Genomic DNA, 26,310 nt, shown 5'->3' with positions numbered 1-26,310 from the left:
ATTGCAAACGAGCGAGGGGTCGCGTTAGGAACGAGGAAGATGTTTGTACAGTGAAAAAAATAATAATGAGAAGGTGTGCTTCAAAAGTAACGAACCCACCTCGTGAAATATAGTGTGAATATTTTACTTGTGTCTGATGAATGTATGTATGTATATATGTACTAGAGAAATTTGAAGGAGAATCTGTTAAATGGAATTTACCTTTACTAACTTTTCCGAGGAAAATCTGATACATATTTTAATCAAAATATTTACGAGAATTTCAATTATAATATTTACAGTCGAAGTTCAAGCACCATGAGGTATACATATAGTATACCAAATTTGTTGGTTCTTATTTGAAAACTGTAGATTTGCATATTGGAAAAACAAACAAACATTCATCTTTAGAAATTTAATTATTCATAGACAGTTCAGCGCACTATCTTTAGTGCGCTGAACTGTCATGGCTGCCGATTGAATTACACGTTTATCGATCTTTTTGTGTGCAGATACACAGTGTGGTACGTGGCACGTGCTTTTTTAAGATAGTTCTTAAGCTTTTTTAAGATAGTTCTTAAACGATTTTGTACATGTAAAAAAAAAAAACGCTAGCACGCTTGATCTATGCTATGGCAATCCGGGCAAAAGCTCACATCTTGGAGAGTTTTCAGTGATATTTTATCCTGATATTGACATTTATCGATAACCAGCAACATATATCAGTGTTTAGCGTGTAATGCTTTCAATTGGTTTCTATCCGTGGTTTGTTGCTAGCCAAACCTTAGATATGTGACTCCAAGGGCGATCGTTTCCTTTCAAAGTTTGCCAATTTATATGATTTCATTAGAAACGGTTCCGAAAAATTGGTCCTGAAAAATGAGTTCACAGCATCTCATAATTTGTTTGATATTTAAAATGCTGCAAAAATTTGTCCATAGATTTCTCTGTGATGATTGTAATGTTTGATGGTCGGTGTTATGTACAATGTTGACCATATGTGTCGTATTAGTAAAATGGGTGCATTCCTGTTTAAATAATGAAATAAATAAATAAGAGTGATTCCTATTTTTGAAAAACTTTAAGAGAAATAATATGATCGTTCTCATTAAGAATTACATGAGGATACGCCCATCACAGCTGGAGTCTATCTGGCAAGCAGTGGCGTACTATTCACTATATATGTCTTATTTGATTCATCTCTTACATTCTTTACAGATTGCCTCAATAACGCTTCAGTGGACTACTTTCGATCCATTTATCATGAGGATTAATAAAAAAAAATGGCCTTAATTCAATTCCAAACGCAGTATAGAGATGGATAAGAATCCATACATTAAATAGATATTTAATAGGATTAGTTTTCAGTATTTATGTGAGGTGTATGAGTCGGAATAAACAATCGTGCACGAAGCATACAGCTTGTCCCCTTTAAATGCTCTTATTTGCCTGGATTACCACAAGAGACTCTGGTATCAAATCGAGATCAGACGAAAGGATCCCTCGAGGAGTTGTGAGGATAAAGTCTTTGAAGATTTACGACGATATAAAAATCCTGCTGAAAGCCGGACTTCCCGAAATACACCACAAATCGTCTTGTGTATATATACAGAAAATTTAGCCGAAAAACAAGGCAAATTTCAATTTTTTCTATTCTCATACGAACTTTTTCATGTAACGAATTCGTCGTGCAAAAACCTTCTTTGTCTAAATTCAATTGAATCAATTATTGTAAAGAAGTGTCGTCTGCTTCTTCTTCTTCCCGCTTTTCATCCCCTTCGCATACCTGTACGTCAATAAATTTAATTTCTGAATCCAACCCCCTTTTTGATTGTCGTTTGCCCATTATTTATTGCCGCACACCACTGTGGTGAAGATATAAAAATTTCACGCACGAACGGTCATGAATCTCATTACTTTGTATTTTATGCACATTTGTTATCCACCGAAAAAATATGGAATACTCACGTATGCGTCTTGAAACCCTCTCATTCGCACGCGATAAAAAAATGCTTTCGTAAATACATACATATATTAAATTAGTGGGTCGCGTGAGGGTTGATTAGAGTCGTTAGCGGCATTTTTCATAATTTTATTGGAATTTAATACTATTATACATATTTGCCGTTCGCATGGAGTTAATCTGATATGGCTTCTCTAATAATGGCTCGTTAACCTCTTCTATATTCAATTATGCGGCTTTAAATAGGGTTTTTATTTGCTATTTGGTATATTTTATGGACTTTGAATGAGATAAATAAACGTACGCATTTTTTTTCAATTTCATTTGTATAATAGTTCATCTTCTTATTTTCGATAGTTTTATAGTCAGATGCAAACATTAGATATTTAAGTCATATATGTAGGTATATAAACTTCTTAATGGATGGTACATGTGTTAAGGGAATAAGAAGAAGAGGCAGATAGATTTGTTTCAAAACTGAATCTTTTACTAGCACACTTATTAGAAATTTAATTTAATGGAAATAAGAAGAAACATATGAAGCTGGTTTACATTGATACACTAATTTTCAATATTTAAATAGAGGAATGCAATGAAATACCATTTTTTAAATTTTTTTATGATACAAAAATGTACCAAAATTAAATATAATTTTTATGGTACAAACTATTTAAAAAGTTTTATTTGATTTCCATTATAGGTATATAATAATGTTCGCCGAAATTCACCTTGGTCTTTTTTGCATGTAAATCATACAATTCAATACAAACTGCGCTCGACAATAGGCGAAATGAAATTTGTTCTCAAATAAGGGGTTTAAACATCATGAAATAGACTTAATTACATCATGAGATTGAGCAAAATCATACAAAACCCCACTAGAATCTACAATAGGGTAGACTCGCGATTGTGAAATTGAAAATGAAGACCAGAGGGAAAGATGGAACAGCGTCTCCCTTCGCATCGCACGATTGTTCAACGAAATTGGCACCACACGTCAATCATTGAAAATGGGAGCAGTTATTCCTCACATTTTTTTTGGGATACAGTTATGCAAGCAAAAAAAAAAAAATACGGTAATCACGCCACGCATTTCACGAGGGTGAACTTCTACTTTTGCCCCGCTTTTACTTTCGACAATGGAAGTGTATCCTTATTTTTTTCGGTCTCCTTTTACCCCGGGAATGATAATGAATCGAATTGTGCAAGACTCGATCTAGATGCTCGACAACATCTGCTTACCTGAACACTCGCTAGAAAGGTCGTTCTTCTTCTTCTGTGTAGTTTTTTTAGCTTGCCTACGATCAATGGAAAAAATGTGCATTACGGAAGACAATTATTGAAGTTCGCGGAAGAGGGTGCGGACTAGAACCGGTGCATAATGCACTTTTGGGGTACATACCCATTCAACACGAGGAGAAACGTGTTATAGATCCGCATAATCGATTCTGCGATTTATTTACTGTCAAAAGAATGATATGTCGAACTAGTTTATTTGACGTTTCCAGACTCACTTTGACATTTATGTATGAGGATATTGAAGGTGTGTCAAAGTGGTACCGGGTCATACATATACATATTTAATAATAGAAGTCGTTGAACTGAAATTTGTTGTAGTTACGTGATATTTCTGGGTCCACGAGTACGAATATGCTACTAGTTTATACTATCGACGAGAGGTCGTGGGTTCAAATCACGACTGATTACACTGTTCGACACGAAAAATGTTTCAGAGACGGAATATGACTTTTCTTATAGATCTATGCCCAGTGAACACGAATCTGGTAATAACAAGTGTTGATTGGCTCGAGATTCGGAGATATATGTGTTTTTTAAATCGCGCGATTTTTCTATATCTTGGTGTTGTTCGGTCGATTTCTCAAAATCTGTTAATTTTCTGTTCAAAATGAATATTGGAATCTAGAGTCGGGTATTTTATCTTTCATTTTTAGTACTTTTCAGCTTTCAAATCTCTCTAAGTAGTCATCCAGTTCAAACTAAAAGTCAAAATTACGTATTTTCACTTGTGATTTTTTCCCACTGTTAATCTTATATTATATTGAGTATTTTCTATTGAAACATGTTTATTAGGATAGTGTTCTGGCCACACAATTTTTTGATTTCGTTTAAAAGGGTTAATTGGATGTGTGGTGAATTTTAAACCGGTAAAATTGTGACCAAAAACTTCGTATTAGTAGAGCACAAATTTGTGTTGTGTGCGCTGCATTACTGTACGCTGCATCATGTGCGTCATTGTATACAACGATATAGTGGTCACAAACTTTTTTCAATGTGTTTTTAAATAATTTTGTAATGAAATAATTAGAAGGATTTGAATTTAATAATATATTTATTGAATACGAATATGTATAGCGTAAAAATAAGTATCAGTACATTTTAAGCACCCGAATAAAAATAAAAATAGGCATGGAAAATAAAAACAAAAATCAAAATGAAATTAAATATGAAGATAAAGAACATTTCAAAGATAAATAAAAAATAAAAAAAAATCTAAAAAATATTTTTGTTTCGAAAGCATTATATATTTTAAGTAGGTACAAAGTACTTAAAAATATCTTTGAAATGTTCATTATCTTCATTTTACACATTTATCTAGTAGCAAATTGGTTTCTCATATTGCGTAAGTTCGATGATATTGATACAAACCCACAACTTCTACAACTACATTGTCAGTGTGTGAGTGTAATTACAAAGGGATCGCTTTGAGGCTTAATTAACCCGACAAGACAAGCTTCTTCTGGATTTCCAAGACTTGTTCTCTCGATATTGTTCGAACAGCCATCATTGCTCGGGGCAGTAGTGCTACTAGGTCTTGTTATCGCAGGATTATACGGCACTGGGGTCCTTCCGTCGTCCGTAAATCAATTCCCACGGGCATGAACAGGACCTCGCCAAAAAGGTCACACCGACCCAACGCGACTTTAGCTCACTGACTAATCAACCTTTAACTTTTGAACTCCACCGTCGAAAGTTTTATGATATTTTCGAACTTCTCCACCCGTCTCCCACAATTCAACTAGGAACTTTCGACTTACTTATGTACATACATACTCTCTATCTCGGCTTTTGATGCTCCCGCTCGTAACTCAAGCCCCCCTGGTCATATATATTATGGTCGGTTCTTCTTCTTCTTGTTACACGTCGAACTCCACACCCCTCGTGTCTGATGCTTGGCACTCTGACACCGATGGTCGTAAATCCGACCGAGTTTACTTTAAAATCGCATTTTTTGCGGCTTCCTTTGCGTTACACTAGTTAGCGCCGTCAATGCAACCGGTTCTCACAGAAAAGAACCCCCTGATTTATATGCGTACGCTATAATGCACATTTATGTGAGTGTCTATTGCAGTGAAATATTGCGCAATGTATATTCTATCTATACATTTTCGATACGTTATTAAAAATAGACGTGAAAAGCGTCCAATCAACGCGCAACGAGCTTGCGCCAACTCCAAAAGATTCCTCAAATACATTACTAATAACGCTTATCTGCAATCGAAAGGACTCTACAATAATAAATGAAGATTTGTTTAATATGAAAAGTACTTTTAATTTTAATTTCAACTCGTATTTATTAACGGGAAGTTTGGATAAATCCGAGGGGTGATTGAAAACAATTAAAAAAATTATTTTATTTAACAAATAGTATTACAATAGTTATGTTGAATTATGTATGGTCTGGTTTGACCAGTATTACTTATTAGAAAACTATATATGTAAGTGCACCTCGATCGGAATATATTGTACTATATGTAGTTTGAAAAAAAAAACTATATGACAATGTTATTGTAATCAAAAGGTGTATCGTTTATATTATTATACATACGAAGAAGGGTGATTTTTTTATGTATTATTTATTGTACAACAATGCTTGTACGTACACTTTCAGTATCTTCTGGGAAAATAAGTGTGTGTACGAAAAGTAAATAATGTGTGGCGAAAATAAATATTTTCACGAAGCAGATGCTTACAGTACTTATATGTATCATTTAAGATACATTTAAGATACGACAATACTATCGATAAGACCTAATTGAAATTTGATACATTATACGTCTGTTTTGATACATTTTTTCAATGATTTTTTTCTTTTATCAGTTTCGATGTCACAAAATCAGAATTGGGCATTTATAATGTGCTTCAAATCGAGACAATTTCGTATAACGAAATCGGTTTACATGTCGTTGTGAGAGCACATGTGTAAAGCGCACAATAACCTAAGAAGGGCCGTTACGAGGGCATTCAATTTCCCTTTTAATGCAATTCCTGAATTCGTTCATGGCATTTTTTTTCACTCTCTGCGAACGCAAGACATCATTGTGCCCTTGTCAAGCTTTTTCGCATGCAGTCGTGTTTATTTTCCCCCTCTTGAGAATAGAAATTCGCAAAGCAAGTCGAAACTAGAGCAGCTGATCTAAAAGTCAACGCCTGGGTATCGCGATTATACCGTATTAAATTCTATTATATTTAGAAATTTTTTATTAAAATATAAATTTAATACGAATCGAGTCGTCTTTTTAAAGGTTTTTTTACTTATTGTGATACAATTTCACTTTAAATTAAAAAAAAATCGATGACCCAAAACTTTTAACAAAATCAAACATATACTGTCCTAGATTTGCTATAACATACTAGGGTGGTTATCGAACTTTCCCATCTCCATATAATAAAACTCGATGCAGTAAACTAGGACAGGGTGTGCTAGTAAATTTTTAAACTACTCATCGCCTGCCAGTCAGCTTATTGGAAATTCAATCTAAATTGAGATTGTTACATGAAGATAGCGTGAATTAAAAATTTAACAAGAATTGACCTATTTATATGTACTTCTTTTACTTGGAACAAGTTCTAACTTGATTACAACACAAGTTAGATATAGATGAAGCAAAGTATGTGAGCTCAGTTAGTACAAAAACATAGTCCATCAAGACATTATGATTTACTAAGGCACAGCTGCGACCCAAACACCTTGCACCTTTCCTTATCACATATGTAATACCAAACCGTAGTAATCGTGACTGGCTTTTTCAACTTCACACTTACCGCTATCAAAATTGGGTGTTTTTAATCGTCGTAATTTTTACAAAACGGCAAACGTCTAGGAAGTGGCTGTTCAAACAAGGACTCATCCAGGTGCTCGTCCCGTGTCTTTGGACAATAGGCCAGTGTGCCTAGATTTATCGGCCAATAGGTACCCAGACCCATCAATAATTCAAGGTACAACGGCCTCGCATTGACCCCACAGTGCGCCGGCCATCTGCGAATTGCCTCATATCAATTTTTGACGAGTGGTGATGTATGGTACTACATATCGCTCTGGTTTCGATCGAATATTGGAAATATTGTCGGCGAGAGGGTTTTCGACAACCCTTGCCCGAGGCACCCTCCTTCTAAGGGTAAACAATAACCTACGACACACCAGTCTGCCAAGTGAGAGGTCGAATCTTATGGGTGTGACCGATGACGTGAAAAACCCCCAACGACAATGGTGGACCGATTCGGTGACAATCGACGTTTCATTGTTATTTGTTGATGGGGAATTTTGCACTGAGTGCGAAATGTGAGTCGTTCGTATTAATACGCCAAGTCATCGACTTAAGACTAGTCATTGGATGGTCAATTTGGTTTTGAGACGTTCGATGGATGCTTTTCGCACAAAAAATGGTTCACTATCTTCAATTTATTAGAACAACCATGCTTTTTTGCTCCCTTGATTTGTATGTATATATGTAAATTGAGCGGTGTATTGTTATTTGACGAGCACCCAGATAACGCCTACTTTTGGTTATGGCTATTTTTAACTTCGTAGAAAAACTTTTTTTATTGCTCTCTTGCATTCAACACCATTAGAACCGTTTATTGCTATTTGTCATTGCCCTACTGACCATCCGTCCTATACTTATGACTAGAGGTAGGACCAGAAGCGTGCCGTTTATTGTTCAATTGTTGTTAATCCTTTGTAAAAAAGGTTCGGCAAACCTTTAACAATGCATTTACAACATTTGAACAATATACAGCCCCCTCAGGGTCTGGGCTTTACTTATGACTAGTCTTCGGCGATGGAGCGTGCTTTTTCCAGGAAAGAGGGCGTTTTGGGGCTATTTTCCAGGAAACAGGGCAAACTACAAAGCTAGAGAGCAAAAAAAAGGTTCACCATAAAAATGAACAATGTACGGCGAACAATAAACAAATAACGGCACGCTTATGGTCCTACCTCTACTTATGACTAGTCTTCAGTGATGGAGCGTAGTTTTTCCAGGAAAGAGGGCGTTTTGGGGCTATTTTCCAGGAAACAGGGCAAACTACAAAGCTAGAGCATAAAAATGAACAAAAGTGCGCGCCGGCCTATGCTTATGACTAGAGGTAGGACTGGAAGCGCGCCGTCTATTGTTCCATTATTGTAAATGCTTTGTAAAAAAGGTTCGGCAAACCTTTAACAATGCATTTACAACATGTGAACAATGAACAGCGCGCTCTGGGTCCGCTCTTTACTTATGACTAGACCGGCGTTGGCTTGGTGCTCTTTAAATAATAATAGACTTCTATATTAGTTAACAAAGCAAGAGAGCAAAAAAGCATTGTTTTTCGCCTACTTTTGCTTATGACCAAAGATCAGCATTTGATAGATGCTTTTCGCATAAAAAATGGTTCACTATTTTCAATTTCTTAGCAAAACCATGCTTTTTTTGCCCTCTTTCTTTGAACACTAATGGAGCGGTCTATTATTATTTAAAAGCACCAAGCTTATTTGAAAAGCATCCATCGACCGCCGAAGACAACTAATTAAAAAAATCGGCATTGGGACGATGCTTTTGGCGCAAAACTGGTTCACTATTGTCAACCATTCTTCTCTTGCTTTTTAGCGGTCTATTGTTATTTGACGAGCAGCTAGCCAACGCCGAAGACTAATTATGACCAGAGACCGGTGGAAACGATGCTCAACGGCTTAAAAATTGATTCACTATTTTCAATTACTATTGTCAACCATTTTTTTCCTCTCCTGCTTTCTCGGACAATGGAGAAGTCTATTGTTATTTTATGGCAACATACTCACCGCCTAAATCTGCTTATGAATACTCCAAGTTTTTAATGACGTGTAGTTGTCGGATACATTTTGTTTTAATTTTGGATTCGAGTATTTGTAATGGTAGTATATTAAGTACTCACTATTCTAACATATATTCTTATCTTACTAGAGTCAGTATCTAATTGTCATCAAAAATACCTTCTAATAAAGCCTATCCTGCACTATGAAATATCTTCAGTCCGATCTAAAGCAAATTATTTAATTTGTGTTTATACCTGAAGTGTGCTAGTATTCTGTCAGAGAATCTCCTGGTTAGTTTGTTAGTAATATCTACTACCGATTATTACAATATTTACCTTTATTCTTTTTGAAATCTTTCAGCACAATTCAGTTGAGCCGTAAATAATATTCTCATGACTTCTAAGCATGCCTATTTTTATTATTATAATATTTTAAAAACTATTAGAGCGTATATGATACTTATGTATGTTTATATGTATGTTAAATTTATTTTTCTATTATTAATTAATTAATTGACTTATGTGAGCATATATGTATAGAGAAATATGTATAATCATGCCATCTAACCAAAATACCCAACTTTAGCTCATTCTAGTAAAATAACGACTCTAACAAATGTCTGTTATTTTTACCCAATACAAAGACAATACTCACAATTCATATTAAATGCCATAATAACTCACTTTAAAAAAGTGAAAACATTGCCAAAATAGGCACAAGCAGATGGACTCACATTTCATACGGCACATTGTATGTACGTAAGGCGACTAACGAAATCGTTATCTACGAGACCTATTATTTATTTGACCGCGCAAAAAGCCGTGAAGGGGATAAAAATCGTTTAATTTGTTTTAATTAACCCTTTCGACAATGTGGCGTGCGTTTTGCGACCACTTCGACCGTAACGACTCATTGCTTACTAACTTTGGCCACACCAACTGTCGTTTGTTTCCAAACACACGGATCGATACGACACGAAACCGGTACCGGTATTGTGAATATTCGATTGTTAGCGGACTTGGTACTAATTTGCTCTCGCTTGTCTCGAAATATTAGGTGAGATCGCGGTTTCGGCACCTGGGTCACATTGTGAAAAACTGGTCCGACACGGAAGCGTCTTTCCCACTGATGCAACAATGGGTTTGGGCTATATGGGAAAGGGATTGCAGCTCCGGTTTCCAACAATGCTTCCTTAAAATTCAATAGTTGCGGAGAATTTAGCATTTCAATGGCGGATTACGGCGACGTCTGGCGAGGATTTGTCTGCCGCAGCAGCATCGTGCGATTGCGAACGCTGCAAATTTTCAAAATTGTTCACTGACGTGTGCAAATAGTGCGGTTTTTTTTTTGTTCGTTGCAGTTTTCGAGTGTTTACATTCTGTGTGTGTGTGTGTGTTTCTTATCAACTGTTTACCGTTTATTTTCAATGTCGCTAAAGGTCGTCTTGGTATAATCGATGTGTTGGCATTGAATTCTAGGAATATCTTTTGATTCATAAGTATGGTTTGGTGCGGTCTCCGTGACGAGACAGAATATTAAATTACAGAAAACGCAAATATCGAAAGGCAAAGATCGAAAATCGAAAGATCTTAAGTCGAAAGGTCAAAAAAAAATGGTGCATGGTAAACGGTACATATCATTCTGTCTCGTCTCATACATATTATCATTCTGTCTCGTCACGTAGACCCAGTTTGGTGTTATCATATATTTCATTTATTCAGTAATAACAATACTCTCATATGTACGCAATAGACTAGTAGTCATCTAATCAATAACACTGAGCAACAAAGAAAATTACCAGAGTGGAGACTAAACAATCTTTACTAAGTTTGACCCACTGAATGCGATGATAATGATTTTTGTTGGTTAGTGATCGTTTACGAGATATGAGCGTTTAAAAAACTGCGCGATTTTTACAGTTTTTTGGCTTTTGTGGTCTTTAACTCAAAATTTAGTATTCTTGTGCTCAAATTGAGTATTGAAATCAATAGTCAGATGTTTTTTCTATTGATTGTGATTTTTTATTGTTTTAAAATACTTATAATTAATTGTCTAGCGAATTTTAAAAGTCAAAAATATATATATTTTTTACAGATTTTTTATCTGTGTTATGTTGCGTTTATTTGGCCAGTTTTTTATTTCCCACATTCATAAGGATTGGTTTTCTATCTCAATATTTTTTTTTTATCTAAACGTACTAACTCGAGCGGTAATTTTCGAGTTAGCACGTTAATATTCGAATTCAGTGGGTCAAACTTAGTAAAGATTGGTTAGTCTCCGCTCTGGTAACTCAAAAACGTGATTTTTTGTTGTTCAGTGTAATCAATAAGTGTTTTAAAAATCTTATACAAATCCTAATACAAATCTATTTGAAATTATAAGTTTGACTACTGACTATGTATATGAAATCTAGAAACTGTACATATTAAAAAATTCATCAAGAAAAACATTTTTATAAAATATCTATGCTAACATAAATATGCATATAATGTATGTGATGTGAATATACATACATATATTACTTGAAATAAACTTCAGCCTATTTTAAGAATAGAAATCAGTCTATTATATGAATAGACATCAGTTTATTGTAAGAATAGACATCGATTATAAAAAATAGGCGTTACTTATAAAGTAGACACCTGTCATAATATAGACTTAGTCTTAGTCATAAAATAGGCATTAGTTATAAAGTAGACAGGCAAAATTTCAATATAAAATTATAAATACAATAATTTATCTTACTTTTTTTTTAACATCATAAATGTAAATAAATTTTTTAACACTATAATATTGCAATTTTTACCATAAATAAATACATAGACCATTACTTTATATAAAACATATTTTGTTTTTCTATTACAGGGTTTCCCAAACCTTTTCTACAACAGAATATCAAACTTATCTCGAAATGTTGACGGAACAGATTGGTTATTTTGCAATAAATAAAATCTAAACAAAAAACATTAATTTTAAAATAAAAGCTTTCAAATACCTTTTAGGGTTATTGGACAGTAAAACAACATTTGGGCATCTCAAGGGCTGCAAAATATTTTTTGTGAGAGTGGAGGAGGGGCTATTTTAATTTAACGGGAGACGACGACTTTAAAAACATTACATAAAATATTAGTAGACATGTTTTTAAAATTAGAAATAAAATATTATTTTTCTTCAATATTCTTTATAATCAAAATATGTGCCGTTGGCGAATTTCTTTTACATATGTATATGTATCAACATTTCAGATATAAATTGTAGCTTTTTTTTTAAATATGTAATATTGTCTTTCATATTAAATATATTGAATACCAGTTGAATACTTAACGCGAAATACCAGTGATCAACAGAACAATGTTTGTGAAAGCCTGCTTTAATACATTAAAATTGTCCAAACTTTGTATAATCAAATATTACAATACGTACTAAAACTTAAACTATCCAGAATGAGTAACATGTGACATAAATTATGTTTAATAATATAAATGTACATGCGTTCATACATATGTAGTTGGCACTTTGAAATATTACGTATAACTCAATTATGTAATAAGTTAGAATATATGTATATATAGCCAGCAGTATGGCTTAATGGTAGCGTGTATATTTAGCACCAAGTGATCAGTGGGCTCGATCCGCCATACTGCTAGTTAGATTTGGGGGTATTTGTGACTCCAAATCGATCGTTTCTTATCAGAGTTTTCCAATTTTATCTGATCATTGTTGAAACGGTTCCTCAAAATTGGCAAAAAATCATCTTTCCTGTTGTCACAAATCTTCTGTATTTATTGTGTTTATTTATTGTATGTACATAGATGTCTCAATGGATTAATTATATAATTAATTAATTAATTAATTATTATTTTGTGTTCTTCAGCTTCTGGAAATACAGTGATTTATGTAATAATTGTCCAGGAAGGCGCATTCGGATCTTCCTGTCAAGCCTTCCTGGTATACATCTATGTAAAAATAATAATAAATAATTGTGTTAACTGTTAACATTAGTTTTATACGATGGAAATACCCTAAAATTATATTTAACAAAAAAAATACAACAATAAATACTCATCGTATATATTTAATGTACTAAAAATAAATTTACGATCTGTCGATCGTATTACATGCGTATACCATATGGATCGAACGCTGGCTCAGTCATTTTTTATTTACTTTTTTATGGTATTATTATTTATTTTAATTCATTGCAAGTGCGTTACAGTTATGTACATATTTGAAATATGCACAACATGTAGGAGTAAAACACACCGCAAGGCATTTATTTATTGATAACGAACACCGAACAACGAACATATGTTCGCGGTGGTTAGAACATTTGCATAGACAACGATCTTTACGGGACGGTCCCATTTCGTGGGGTTGTACCGAAAGTACGAACCTGTCTATCTATTGCTTATACAACGATACAAAAATACGACAATAGATTTTATGTACAAATTATTTCTAATAATAAACCAAATTGTATTTGGATACGAACCAACATATCTAGACTTTGTATATATGTACAGATGGGTTTGGTGCATCCGCTCTAAAATCGCCAGATTAACAGAATGGCAGGCTTAAACGTAATTCTCGTTTTCTCGAATGATAGATTGCACATCAGATGACGAGTAACCTTTCGATGTGCACAGATGCAATTATTAAAATGGTAATTATTAAAATTGAGTTGGATCTTTCAGGCGAGTTTAATAAGGCAAGATTTGATAAGTTCCGAATCTTGCCTTATTAAACTCGCCAGAAAGATCCAACTCAATTTTAATAATTGCATCTGTGCACATCGAAAGGTTACCCGTCATCTGATGTGCAATCTATAATTCGAGAAGATGAGAATTGCATTTAAAGCAGACGTCCGTTAATCGGTCGTACAATTTGTCTGGCGATTTTAGAGCGGATGCACCGCGTGTTTCTTACTCTTTTTTCAAAATAAATAAAAAATATTATTAATATGTATGTATGCTAAGATATTGTTTGAAATTAAAGTCAATTAAATTGAATTAATTAATATCGAGCTTGAATATATACATACGTGACTCCAGGTCGATCGATTTCTATCATAGTTTGCCAATTTATCTGATTTCATTGTTGAAATGGTTCCTCGCTAAATTAACCACTTATTTGTTACCTCTTTAGTAGTCCAAAAACATACATATTTTTTTTACATATACATATACCAGGAAGGCCTTACAGGTAACCCCAATGCACCTTCCTGGCCAATTATAAATAATGCAGCATTTTTATTATAGAATTACGAGACACATAATTAGTCACTGAATTACGAGACACTGAAAAACTCACTGCAAATTAACAAGAGATAAATTTTACATAAATTTTATTGTACATTAATCATACTCAAATAGTGGTGACATAGTGGGTAGGAAGGATTTTAGCCAATTTTAATCGGGAACCGTTTCAACAATGAAATCAGAAAAGTTGGCAAACTCTGATAGGAAACGATTGACCTGGAGCAAAAATATTAAAGATCCCGTGCTAATCTTTAATACTGCTGGTTAAACTTGGATATTTGTGATCCAATTCGATTGTTTCTTACCAAATTAACTGATCTTCATTGTTGAAATGGTTCCTCAAATTGGCAAAAATCATCCTATTTGCTGTGACAATTATCTAAATTTGATTTATGTACAATATGTAAAAATTTATGTACAAGTCTTAATCCATAGACGTCTTGATGGATTAATTCATAACATTTAATAATTGTTAATTATATTTTTACATATTGGACATATATTAAATTCAGATATTTGTGACATAGCAGGTAGGATAATTTTTGCCAATATGATGGAGGAACCGTTTCAAAAATGAAATAAGAAATATTGGCAAACTCTGATAAGAAACGATCGACTTGGAGTCACAAACATCCAAGTCTGACCAGCAGCATTAAATATTAGCACGGGATCGAACCCGGTAACCTCTCGGGGCTAAGCATAAACGCAACCACTGGCTATAATATAAACATATACATATGTATAGTAGTGCTGCTGGTCAGACCTGGATATTTGTTACTCCAAGTCGATCGTTTCCTATCAGAGTTTACCAATTTCTATGATCTCATTGTTGAAACGGTTCCCGATTAAAATTGGCTAAAATCCTTCCTATCCACTAAGTCACCACTATTTGAGTATGATTAATGCACAATAAAATTTATTTAATTGTACATTATAATAAAATTTATTTAATTGTAATATACTGCGGATAATATGTTCGACTTTCCGCCTCCCACTCGTTTTGTCAGATTTGAATTGTTTAAACGCCTATAACTTTATCTTTTTCACACACAAGCTCTCATTATCTGTCATATATATTTTTACTTCACTAATAGATTATTAAAATGATAGGTAGACTAAGTTACATAGAGCTAGAACATTTTCAATGTTATATTCGTTCTCAGTGGGCTCATCTGATGGTTCAATTTCAAAACAAAATGACGTCACGTGCATGAATTGACTTTTGATCCGAGCTGTATTCGCACACGTCACAGAACACGTGTCAAAAGTTATCTGTCAGACTTGCGGTCAATCGAAATACGATTCATGAATAATTCATTAGTTCAGCATTGCCGAATCGTTCTCCTTATGCCGTTGAATTTTTTTTCAACTCAACGTTCCATTATTCTTCCGGTAGGTACACTACTGGTTATATGCTAATTTATCATAAGCAAATTTACTACGTTACACACACACACACACACACACATGGGTAGGTACTTAACTTTTCGAAAACAAAAGGTGCAAAATTTCAACCCCGCCAATTTAAGTGGCGGGTTTACTCTTGCAAAACTTTCAAACCCCTTCGCGACACAATAACGCGACTCGTTCGTACCTACGTATATCGTATTATTTAATGAGCCCTATGTATATTTTCGTTTCAATGAGTCCTGCACGTGCGCTCTATTAGAGAACTCTGCAGCATTGGATTTTCCTTCGAACATGTTCGTATTTATTAATCAAAAAACTTTTTTTGAACCGCCTGTATGGTATGTTGTGCACGAGTAATATACGATCGCTTTCGATACTTTCGACGTATAGATTATGTTAAGTTGCAAAGTCGTTAGCGTTCGAATTTAATATATAAATGCATTATTCATATACTCGATAAGGGTGTACAAATATTATGTAGACGAAAAGGTGGGCCAAGTCCTCGAAAGCATCACAGTAAGTGTCAAACTGCAAGGAATCACATGGGAAAGGTACTCTACATTTGTTGTTGATGACATTTTTATTTTATTTCAATATATCATGCACACTCGTCTTAACAGGTCACACTCCAAAGCGATGAGTGTGATATACAGATTAATTATATATATATATATATATATATATATATATATATATATATATATATATATATATATATATATATATATATACATATACCCATGTATTTACATTAAACACGATATCTACATACATATGGTCAAACATTGTACAGAAGTATACATCGATTAAATATAAAACATCTATGGACAAATTTGCAGCATTTATACAAATCGGCGAAATTCAAGATGTTCAAAAACGAGAAAATGAGTAAAGGTTGCCAATTTGTTTTGAAAATCATATACATTGGCAAAATATTGACCTGGAGTCAAATGTCCAAGGTCTGGCCAGCAGCAACCGGTGGGATTAAGTCCGTGACCACTTTGTTCGAAAGCATTACATGCTTACCACTAGTCTATGGTTATGGACTTGGAAACGGTTATTTAAGACAAGGTAGCAGATATTGGATAAGATTATGGGATGAAGGGCGTTTGAAAGAAATACTCGAACGACACCCAAGAGAATTTAGAAGGAAACAAGGTGGGTCATAGTTGAGTAGATGGGGTTGGGGAATTGTGTGACCTAAACTAATCTAATAACCGTATATATTCTCCTTAATGTAATATTTTCGATCGTTATATGGAATGAAGTGTTCTGAAAAGAGTAAATGAGAATGTGAGACGAATTCAACCAAAGATCAGATCAGTACCAAGTGCGTTCGAAATAAGACCTATCAGATGTTATATATTTTATGTACATACATATATGTATGTTAAATAGCAGAAATGCGTAAAACAAAAAAAAAATGTCCTACTAGCAACCTGTTACCAGGAAGTTTGCATTCTCGCTCAAGTCTATCGGATTTGATCTAAGGGCGCAGACACACAGAGTAGTGCGCGGCAAGTCTTATTTTTAGATAGTTTTGCACATGTAAAAAAACCGTTAGCACGCCTGATCTATACCAAGCCAAAAATCACCCCCTGGAGTGTTTTTATGACATATTTACATGAGTTTGACAGTGATCGATAACGGCGATTCCCATATTTGAAGAAATGCTGGAGATACTTGTTGATATAATAAGATCATACGAAACACAAGACACACCCATTTACAGCTGGAGTCTACCTAGGCATGCCTTGCAACCTGAACTACATTCATATACGTACAATGTATTTGTTGAAAAGTTCTTTATTTTTACTTTATCAATGTTTGAATTAACAATAGACGAAATTTTGTAATCATGCAAAAATTCAACCTTGAGATTTTGAACTCAGAATCAGTCACTGATCACGTTTTATTTTTAAATTGTGTATGCGTGTGAATTTTGAAGATAGTTCAATCACTGTTAATTCTATCAAACTTAACCTTGATATTGATTAGTACAAGATCACTATGGTGCAATATTTGTGAGCTGATTTTCAAGCACTTCTATGTACTTCTCCGATCGCTTTGATATTTTACCCAGATTAGCTCTTATTAAAGTAAGCAGATATCCCCGAAAATATAGGAATTATTGAAATTTCATCAGAATCGGCTGTCAGATCGATGCGATGATAGCTGGTTATCAGAAGCGCCTGATCGCCACCCCTACTTAACTTCACAGTTTACATACATAGTTATAACAGCTACTTTTCTGACACTATCTCATATGAACCATTGCAATGACAAATCTCAATCAATCATTTGAAATGGATTAAATAATCGAAAATTTAATGCTCAGATTGATTATTAAACCACTAAATAGTTTTTGTTATAAACTTTAAATTGAAGTATAATATAAAACAGTTGGAGAATTTTTGAAGATAATTTTAATATACATAATGTCTTATATTGCTTGTCATACTCGTAAATTTCATCACTTCCTTCAATACCGAATTCTATGAGAATTTTTTTTAATATAAAAAGCAATTTATTATATTTTCGCTGAACGTACGCACATATTATCACATCTCATAACATATGGTGGCGGAAGACACCCCCAATATAATGCATATATTAGGGATAAATCAATATTTTCGAACATCAAACACGAGCGAGGGTTCGAAAGTGATACAACCCACACTTGAATAAGTGTTTTTTTTTTTATATATATTTTTAACACAAAAAATGTACTCGCAGTACCTGCACATTATTTAAAGCAATGACTATGATTTGTATACGGTTTTTTTCGGCCGGGAAGGATTTTCAAGCGGGCAAAAAAAGGATACTCGCAAGATTTTCACCATTTCTCGAGGGAAAACTAACTTTACGAGCGTTTGAAACATTTTCTCTGTATTTTTTTCCATCGGCAGCAATACCGGCCGCATTTAAATTTCGGAGCTTTCCCGGCCAGTGTTTCGCATGCCGGTGAATTTATTTGGCGAAAATTTTCCCAAGCGCTTAGGAAAATATGTATAAATTTACCTAGCATCGACACTTTTGGACGAAGCCGTAGTGGTGTGGGGTTAAAAAGAGTCAATGTTTCCATAATTCGTGCGTAAGTGCGCGGTCGGCTCTAGTAGGGTTGACTATAATGTGGTCACAAATAGGCACTTTCAAATATTTGAATTGGAAATGAAATCTCATTTGAAATAAAATAGTTAGGGTCCGCTAAGGAGCACCTGCGTCTAAATTAAGGGTGTTTTCGGCCCTTATGGGGTGTTAAATAAATTTGCTTTTTAACGTTTGCTGTGTAGTGTTAGGATTCGATACGCTACATACATATATGTACATATAGTGACGACATTAAAAACCGATAAAAAGTGAAATCATTGTGTTTTCGGTTATAAAACTGCGCTTGACCGTGTTTATTTTTATTTTCGTCATAAATTTTTCAGTTCATGGTTTATTACTCATATATAAATTTATTATGCGCTTGAAGTTTGATTGTAAGAAGGCTAAATGTCAAAATATTGTGAGGAAATGGGGTTAAAACCTCTTAGTATGTGAAAGCTTTCAACTCACATTATGTGTAAGTATGGGTAAACATACATATATTATATGTTGTTTATTTTTAATTTAACCATATTTGTATTTGCTTTCTTGGAAAAGAGTCGAAAATAATATTGAGATTAATCTGCATTAGTTTAAAATGATATAAATATTATTTTCTTATGTTACAGTCCAAGTATTTACTCCGGTTTGTTCATGAACATACTAGTTTGTTCATACACAAACTATTGGATTTAGTATAAGTGCTAACAGTCAAAATCTTTAAATACTAAGACTCACCAGGTGTCTCATAAAACTTTTATTTGTCAAATCCTTTGGGATGTCAAAATACCTAGTATTTAAAAGGGAAATTCTATGGAAACCACCTTATAAAGTTGATATGGGTAATTCTCCTTTCCGCAAATTTTAAAAATATTGCAATTCAGGGTAAGCAAACATGTATAGAAGATGTGACAAACGATTGAGAATGCTTAATCTTATGACAATAGTTTGTGCATGAATAAACTATGTAGTCAATTTGTTATTTTGTGTGCACTATAACTGGCCGAATTGGCTTGTGTATGAAGAAACTACGTAGTATGTTCTTGAACGAATAAAATGTACACTTGGATTAAAATAAGATAATAATAAATAATACTTTAAATACAATGTAAAGTAAAATAGACAATGATGACTGGATCATCAGCAAATAGAACATACATTGTGAACATAATTTATGAACAGAAAACAGCATATAAGTCAATTTTAAATTATAAACAGCGAAATTTTCCAGAAAAGCTCTACTTGTCTACTTATTATATCCATTTATGTATGTATACATATAGTTGAGAGGAATATCTACTTGAAGAATCACCGAATAATTTTGTATATGTATTTTTGGATCAATATTCAATGGAATATACTTTCATAAATTCAATTTAAATCTTAAAACTTCAAAATTTTACTTTTATCACAATGTAATATTTAGTAACATTCAAACAAAATTTGATTTGAATCTAAGTAAAATTTGATTTGGCTTAAGTATACATATATGTATTTGACAAGCTTTTAATTTGCTTCACTCTGCCAGTTCAGTGAGATTTCTGCCCATTAAAAATTTGTAATCTGATTTTGATCCACTTCCACTCTTTATCACGCTTTGATAACTTACCGACATATGGTTGTTAGCTAACATTGAAGTAAGCTAATATCTCCGACATGAAGCTATATGAGTTAATTATTAACGAACTCATTAAAGTTGACATCGGAATCTTGTGTCAGATCGAAGTGATGACACCTACTATTGAAACGTGGCTTTCTACCGTCACTTCACAACTCACTTAGAGGTCAAAGCTAATTTTTTCACTCTCATTTATTTAAAATAAATATATTGAATCAATATTACTTTAGGATCACATTTGTATCATGTTTATAGGGGAGTCTCACCGTAAATGTTTTGACTATATAACGGAATTATCAACTATAAATCTCTACTTACAATAAAAATCGAATTAAAATCTCCCCCTAAAAAAAAAAATAACGTCCAACGGCTAAGCAAATTAAAGAGCAACCCTCGCACTTTGGATAATTTACCTATTGTAATATTCTAATAAAGAAATTACGACCAAACACGTACCGTGTATCCGTTCGACGTGATTTCGTGACACGAAAACGAGAACAGGTGTGCCACGAAATTTACTTTATCGCCGAAAATGATTATTAAAATTAAAATAAATAAAAATAATAATATAACAGAGGGGAGCGGGGCTAAATTTACGAAACGGTGCTAGATCGTGTCTACCTATGTATGTACCTAGTGCTAATTTACTGCTAATGCAATCTCGATGAACAAAACGCGTGGGGTAGGTTAAGGGTCAAATTTTAAACGCACGCAATGCTATCCCCTCTGTTTTGAAGTGTCAAATTTATAATAGTTTGTGAACGGTTTTTGAAAAATGTGAATAGTTCGTGAACGTGTTTTGAAAAATGTGCACTGTTAAGATGTCGTTAGTCGTTTTGTAAATTGCATCCTTTGCAGGTGCACTTTCGATGCTTTTTGCTTTGGAAAGGTCGTCGATAATAAGTGGCATGCATCCACTCTAAATGTCGTTTAATTAAAATGACAAATTTATTTACGAACATTTTGCAATTACGTATTGTCAAAGTGCATCGAAAAGGTTAACAGCGCCGTTGGCAGGTGCTTCTGTCAACATTGCATAATGTTAATATATTTTATCATATAAATACACAAACATGTGTATAATAGATGCATTCCACTGCAATGGGCAAATAATAATAATGCTTTAAACTTATACCACTCTAAAGTAAATTATGTTTGTTTTGTTCTATATCAAAATAATGGCATTTGAAAAAAATCAATTGAACAAAAGGTTAATCGTTAGTTGAAAAACTAAACAGCCAATCGTTTAAATGTAAAATGAAATTATATATAAAGCAGTGTCATTTATACAATATATGTAAATCCTCGCTCTGAACTTGGTGTACAAATAGCGATAGTTAGTTAATGGGGCATTATGCGCGCACGTACGCATTTTCGAAAACGCATTAAGCACGACTTTTGTCTTCATTCGGAAACTGATACATAATTTGTAGTACGCGAATGACGGTTTAAAATCTATGATTTATGTAAATCAGTCTAAATCGGACATATGTTACGTCTGGAATTTTTGAAAAATTTTGTTTTTACTATCATAATAATATTTAGGTAAATTTTGTTACTGAGAAAAAAATAGTTTCGTAATAAATTGTGTATTTAAATAAATATATTTCTGTTAAATAAAAAAAAATTCTGACAAAGAGGAGTTTGATTGTATCTTATGCACAATATATGTATGTATGTATAAGAGAATATATAATATTTTAATTTTTTTTTTACATTACATATGTATAATACATCATATGTGCCATGACTGGAACTACCCCAAGGCGACACATATAGCTAGATTATTTTTGTACATTAATATATGTATTATAGAAGTAATAAGAATTTTTAAAATATAACAGTAGATAAAATACAATAGACATCTATCGACAATCACCAAAATTTTAAGAAAAAAATTACTTTCATAGCATTTTTATAAGATTCAAGAAATTCGAGATGCTAGTGACTCGAATTTGCGAGAATCTGGGGGGGGAAGATATCGATTTATTTTATCTGTCAACAATTAAGCTAGAAAAATCGGAAAATTCTAACTAGAGACGATCAATCTGTATTTTTTAATAACCACAAGACCTTACCAGCAGCGTATTTGGCCGGGATTTGAACCCAAGACCTATCTACTGGTATGCACTGGTAGAGCTATTGCTCTACCAGTGGTTTGGAACTTTGCCCTCTAAAGTGGTTTGGAACTTTGCCCTTTATATTATACTAGTTGTTTTACCCGGCTTCACTCAGTATTTATTATATAAACAACTAAAACATGGCCAATCTAATAGTAAACATTTTATTAAATTTATTTGAATATTTTTATTTTATTTAAATTTATTTGAATATACATTTGTTCGATGACGTCACGGATTTACGAACCAACATTACATATTTTCTTACATACATACCCGTTCTTTCTTCAAGATTCTGAAGACAGTGGATTTGGAACAACCTATTCTAGTGGAAATTTCTCCAAACGATAAAAGGAAATTTCTCCACAACTAACCATATTCGATATAATTAGCTGCACTTCGTATGTGTTTTTCTGTTCTGCGGCATATTTCTTCAAATTATATTGTTTCCACTCCAAAACCACAAACGAAAATGAGCTCAAATCGAAGAAAGGATGTGTATTTAAATAAGTAGTAAAAAATCCTAATATATAACGTTTATAGGTCTTATTTCCCCGAAAATCGTAAAATTTAAGGGGTTGCAATTTCAGTGACCGGCACTGTACTTACAAAGTCTCTTTCGATATTATATATTGTTGGGACTTTATGTCCCTAATCACTATGTGCGTGGTAGACATCATCATTTGCTGGCTGTACCTCCTGCCCGCACAGTCCTTTTTCGAATGGCTCCTATTCCAAGAGCTATTCGACTTCTTAATGAAATCGTTGCTGCCGAGACTGAATGTGATATTTTCCACCTTAGTGAGCGTAAATTGTCGGAAATTACTCTAACCCATTTATCTGGTAGTCTGCGCTCATCATTGTTTTCACGATTGATTGTGATTTATGAGTGAAATTTTGATAAACTCTCTTCCATTTGGGCCTTACAGGGATGTTTTGTATTTGTAGTTGTTTCTTACATATTTATTGAAACTGGCTGTAGGTGCAAGGCATTCCTTATGCTATATTTTATTTGATATTTTTACTTTATCTGTTATTATTAAATGCTATTTTTTATGTTTATGTATGGATGTATTTATGTTTATGTTTAATTGTTATTTTTTTTTTTTTTTTTTTTTGTGTTATATTTTTTGACCATTGTGGCGCTTTAGGAATTCTTGTTATGCCACAATGGTCTGTTTAGAATAAATAAATAAATATTAGATTTGTAAAGTATTGGGTCAATCCGCTACTGCTTATAATATTAAGATTAAATGTACATAAAGCAGTTCCAATACATGTATATGAAAGTGGTTAAGTGCCGAAGTAGGATATGAAACGAAATTAACAAAAAGCATTAAATTTTAAATTTCTTTGTTAACAAAAGCATTAAATTTTAAATTTGAAATATACAATAACATCTTAACTATATAGGCAGCAGATTTTACCTATTGCACGCATACTCATTAAGCTAGAGCCAGGGATGACCAACCCACGGCTAAGGTGCGATTCTAAAATTAAACCCTTTCACGTTCGATAGGGGTGGAAATGACCCGCATCTGAAACAAACGCCATTCAAAACGTCATCTATTGACCGTTCGCAGCACGTGCTTTCCTCCACGCCCTATTGAACGCAGGTATTTGCTCGGACAGGTATACACAGGTCATTAAGACACCTGTTCACCCCCGTCTTTAATTATTTCGGTTCCGATGCGCTCTCGAATACAAGAAACATGCATTAAAAAAACATGGCATATACATAAGTATCTCATACATACTACACACTTGTCCTTTGTGAAAGTGCGTAAGTGTTGTATGTACATACATATATACCTGTACGTTTATAAGACTATAGTAGATGCACCTGTCATTCTGGGGTCTAAATTGGTAGTTCGTAAAAAACACACATCATATTTGTACCGTAGCATACTTATAAGTCAGGAGCGATTAGATATAACGGATGTTGTTTTTTTTTCTTTGAGAAATGATTATAATAATATGAGGAATTTTATGTTATGACTCAACACTATTATACGATCTGTTGATGGGTGGTTTTTAATTCAATGCTCTATATATTATGGTATTGCGGTTTAATTTATTCGAAATTGTGAATTTTATTTGTATTGGCTTAATTGAGAGCTTGTAAATACTCGTTTTAATTTTTTAAGCTAATGTAATTCAACATATTATATGTATGTATGTGTTGATATTCGGGTCGAATATCGATTACTAATTTAATATAAAGTTTGCGGCACGAATACATGTGCTAGTAACTTGCCAGAAGCGTGCGCCATGCTATCAACACAGTATACGGGTAAAGTATGGACAAATTTTATCTCTTAAATAAAATTCTGGCAAGTTTTTAATGTTATATATAGTTATAGTTATTGGCCAGGGAAATTTTAAAGTTAAAAAATAAGAACCTTGTGACATTTCTGAGAATCTTTTTTGCTCTTATTGGTACTACGGTTGACTACTAACTGATAGTCATATTATATTTTATCATAGATTGAAGTGTATTGTTTTACTTAAAGTGGTTGACTATACAATATATACTGGCCAACATCTGTAGCATTTATGCTTAAATTATAAAAACGGTAGTGTTGTCGTCACTGTATATATATTTTCGGTCTCCGTGACGAGACAGAATGTTAAATGACAGAAAACGCAAATATCGGAAGGCAAAGATCGAAAATCGAAAGATCTTAAGTCGAAAGATAAAAAAAAAATGGCGCATGGTAAACGGTACATACTCACAGGAACAAGAGGAACAGGCTTTTCCTCCCGTATTAATGTGCGCGCGCAGAATACGGGAGGAAAAGCATGTTCCTCTTGTTCCTGTTGTATCCTGCTAGCGCAAATTAAGTGAGTATGTACGTGAGTATGTACCGTTTACCATGCACCATTTTTTTTTGATCTTGCGACTTAAGATCTTTCGATTTTCGATCTTTGCGTTTTCTGTCGTTTAACATTCTGTCTCGTCACGTAGACCCATATATTTTATATATTGTTGTAATTTAATCATACTTCAACTGTCAAAATTAGTCAATTCATTCATGTAGTTTTTGTGCTACAACTTTCTATCAAGGTTTGTCAATACCTTCTATTTTACATAAATTAATAAATATATTTGTATCAGTGCTCGGCGAATTCACAGTCTTGTGTGTAGATAAAATGTATTCTGAAATTTTTGTGGTTATATTTCAAATTTTTGAGGCTATATTAAAAATTTTCGAAAATATTGAAATCGATTTTTTTTTATTTTCATTAATGTGCATCCATGATTTTCTAACGTTCATTAACGTTTTAATTGAAATATTTATTAAAATTCTTTGAAAAAAGTTTTGTCACATGTAAAATAGTCACTATGACAAATGTACATATATAAAAAGAGTTCGTTATACTTTTGTTTGTTTTTTCACACATTTGCTAATGAAGGTAATGTATTAAATAAGTAAGACGATTTGTTAATTTTTTTAATTGACTCAATTAATGCCAAATGGGTTTATTTTCGGTTTAAAAATTTGTCGACGGAAACGTCAGTTGGCCCACGCAATAATTGGCCGAAACACGTCGAACGTCGCCCATCGAACTCGCAGATGTAAAGCGCAGATTAAACGCCACTCTTACAATACAAATTCGATTTATAAATATAAATTACTGTCGGAGGGTGAATTTAACCCGCTCTGTCGCTTTTATCGTCAGCTCTATGTAACACTACCTAGCGTTGACGGTGCATGTGCACCATAAATTCCACGCTCAAAGAGAAACGTATTCAAACGGTCAAAAAGTACATTTCAAACACCTGTGCCCCTATCGACGAG

The 26,310-nt window shown here is 33.4% G+C and overlaps 2 protein-coding genes across 2 annotated transcripts in view; one reads left to right on the top strand and one right to left on the bottom strand.

The window, feature by feature from the left end:
- The window catches only part of LOC143909810 (uncharacterized), a 231,333-nt gene that overhangs the window by 89,645 nt on the left and 115,378 nt on the right, over positions 1–26,310 (bottom strand). The window lies entirely within an intron of this gene.
- PsGEF (Protostome-specific GEF) overlaps positions 1–26,310 on the top strand; it is a 101,339-nt gene that overhangs the window by 8,404 nt on the left and 66,625 nt on the right. The gene's annotated exons all lie outside the window — the stretch shown is intronic.

The sequence above is a fragment of the Arctopsyche grandis genome, chromosome 3 (assembly GCF_051622035.1).
Source record: "Arctopsyche grandis isolate Sample6627 chromosome 3, ASM5162203v2, whole genome shotgun sequence".
In the NCBI taxonomy this organism is placed as follows: domain Eukaryota; kingdom Metazoa; phylum Arthropoda; class Insecta; order Trichoptera; family Hydropsychidae; genus Arctopsyche; species Arctopsyche grandis.
Note: the sequence above shows the minus strand (reverse complement) of the source record. Positions and strands in the feature narration are given on the sequence as shown.